Source organism: Vombatus ursinus, unplaced genomic scaffold (genome assembly GCF_900497805.2).
Source record: "Vombatus ursinus unplaced genomic scaffold, bare-nosed wombat genome assembly UNPS02014942.1, whole genome shotgun sequence".
NCBI lineage: Eukaryota > Metazoa > Chordata > Mammalia > Diprotodontia > Vombatidae > Vombatus > Vombatus ursinus.
Window position 1 is genome coordinate 21,123,806 of NW_020954720.1, and position 3,054 is coordinate 21,126,859.

General features: G+C 33.4%; 1 pseudogene; it reads left to right on the top strand.

Annotated features, from left to right (window-relative positions):
* Positions 1-1,587: 1,587 nt before the first annotated feature.
* Positions 1,588-2,694, top strand: LOC114029864 (annotated as a pseudogene).
* Positions 2,695-3,054: the final 360 nt, after the last annotated feature.

Genomic DNA, 3,054 nt, shown 5'->3' on the forward strand with positions numbered 1-3,054 from the left:
TCTTCTTGATCAGGTCCAACACTATCGTGATGCCATCTAGCTATATGTTTAGCTAAGACATGCACACATAGGTACACAAATGAGCCATATATGTTCCTTCCTACAATATTAATTCCTATGATGTAAACATATGTACATATGTATATGTACACATATAGGTATATATTCAAGAGTTTGTATGATAGATGTAGATAGATACATATGGATATGGATCTATTTCTATCACATATATTAATGAATTTCTGTTTATGTATGTGTGTATATGTGTATGTGTGTATATTGCTGTGAGATATATGTATCTACAAGGGTTATAAGGATCAAATGAAATAATATTACAAAGCATTTTCAAAACTTCAAAACTTTATACACATATCTTTAAACATAACATTTGAGAATAAAAGGAAGATAACATATAGATAGAAAGATAAATATATATCTATATCTATATGTCTCATTGGAAGTAATGTCTATTTATAGCTATATATTTCACAGGAATTCATTAATATGTGTAATATATATAATTATATCACATAATTGTTTGTACATACTTCATTTCCATACTACTTAATATAATATACTGCCTTATTCAACTTGTGTTCTCATTATTTAGTTCAACACATGGCGATAGTATAGCAAATTAATATCTATGTCAAAATGTTGAACTAAATAGTGAATACTGGTAGTTAAAATAGTAATAAAGTAAGTGTTATGGTAATTAAGAGTGTACACATGGGTAGATGGAAAAATATTTATTTCATCTTGGGACTTTCTAAAATAAACTAGGAGAGGAAAATTGGAAAGGGCATAGAAAAAGAGGGAATATAAAGAAGGAAAGTGACTAGAAGAACTTCAAAATAAAGTGATGCTTTATAAAGCTGGTTGAATTTAGAGTTGTAGTACCTGACTTTATATTCTATCTCTTTAACTAAGGTTACTTATCTGGCCATAAGCAAGTAACATAACATTTGTGGTCCTTTGTCTCCTCAACTGTAAAATGAAGGTTTTTGGATTATATGATTTCTGAAATCTTTAAGTCTATAGTTATTATTTTATACAAATATAACTAAATATAACTAAAAGGTTAAAGCTGAAGAATTGTCAACAGAAGTAAGGAAGGATGCAAAGAAAAAAAATGATCAAGGAAGTAGGAAAAAAAAGATGATAAAAAGATTTAAATGGAAAAATGAGAACATTGTGAACATATTAAGAAGAGAAAGGGAGCCTGTTGCCATGGAGTAGGGAGCACCCAAATTGCAGCTGGGATTCTGGCCAAGTCATGAAGGGCCTGGACGTCAACCTGGTGCTAGAGGCAGATAAGGAAGTAGCCTAGATTGTAAGCAGGGGCCGAGGGCCAGCTCGAAGCTCCAAGGATGCTATGACCATTTCCACAGCGCACCTACTATATGCCAGACACAAAGTTCTGGGGACACAAACAAGAAAAAGAAAGACAGTCCTTGACATCAAGAAGCTTACAATCTAATGGTGGAAGCCAACACAGAAAAGGAAGCTGAGAATGAATAGAGGTACTCAACTCAACTTGGGGGGCATGGTGCAGAAGTCAAAGAAATCCTAAAGCAGTGGAGCCAGATGACAGAAGTAGTTTTTTGGTTGAGGACAATTGAAATTTGTGTTTCAGAAGCATAATTAAGGACTGGAAGAAATGACATGAACATGCAATAAATTTACACAGTGTACCTCATTGAGACAAGATCAGTTAAACCAAGTGATGGCCGTAGTGTTCTTACAGACCCTTTGGAGACGGTATAGCAAATTTGAATTATTGAGAAATTATTTGCTAGCTTACTATCCACATATTGCTGTCCCATCAGTGCCTGAAAATAGGGCAGAATTCATTTGACATGAAGTCTCTGAAGACAACATGGATTCTGATTTTTCTGGAATGATGAAGAATTGGTTTAGAAAACTTTCTTTTAAGAGTGGCCTCACATTCTGTTCTTTCTGAAGACACAATATTCTATTTCTATTTCCAGGTTAAAATGCAACATTCAGAGTGAAAAACCCAGACAGATTTACTGAGCTAAAACACTATGGTGATAAACTATAGTCTATCATCTTATACCTTCAAGCCAGAGCCAGAGTGGTAGACCAACTCCATGGCATCAGTTCATGAAAATTATGAAAGAGTTTTCAGTGAATGCCATAGAATGTCATATGAAGTACCATAGAAAAAAAATTATTAAGAAAAAAAAGTACTACAGAGTGCAGTACATCATATGCATGTATATGCAGCTTCTATTGATGATATTTTAGAAGAGCAGCATTATGCAGATCAGCTAAAGGAATATCTTTTCTATTCAAAAGCAGTAAGAATGGTTTGTAGAAAATGAGCTAAAGCAGTACAACTTGGAGACGACTGTTGAGGATCTAGTATCCAAAAAGCAACAGTGTGAAGAACTCAAAACAGGTTCTGTGAGGACATTTGCCCTAAAAGGAACACCTAGTAAGCTGTTTGATTTAGAGGAACAAATAAAGGAAGAAGGAGAACAACTGAAATCAAAAAATTTGGAAGGCAGAGAATTTGTGAAAGCTGCTTGAGCTGATATTGAATGTTTCAAAGAGCAAAAGAACCATGATTTAAAGAAGGCTTTCATAGGCCATGCAGTTATGCAGATCAGTATGTGCAAAAAGGAAATTTAAGTGTGGAACAATGCTAAGGAATTCAGCAAGATGTAATCCTGTAGAAGTGAATTCCTCTTTAATTAAGTGCCCCAGAACAAAAGCACAAGTGCACAATAGAGACTTAAATTTGCTAATTTGCTAACTTTACAGTTTAATCATTTGAGTAAATACAATGTTCTTTATGCTGATTGTAGTTGTTACAATAGCACAAAAAGGATATGTTTTTAATGAAAATTAACATTGAAATTAAGAAGCTATGGTGATCCCCCAAAAGATATTTAATATTGTTTGACAGGATTCTGAACTAGTAAAAGTCCTATTGTTAGTTCATATTTATATATCTTTTCAGCCCATGCTCTCTCTCTGTACACGTATAAAATGATTGAGAGTTTTTACTTAAGATTACATTCTTCA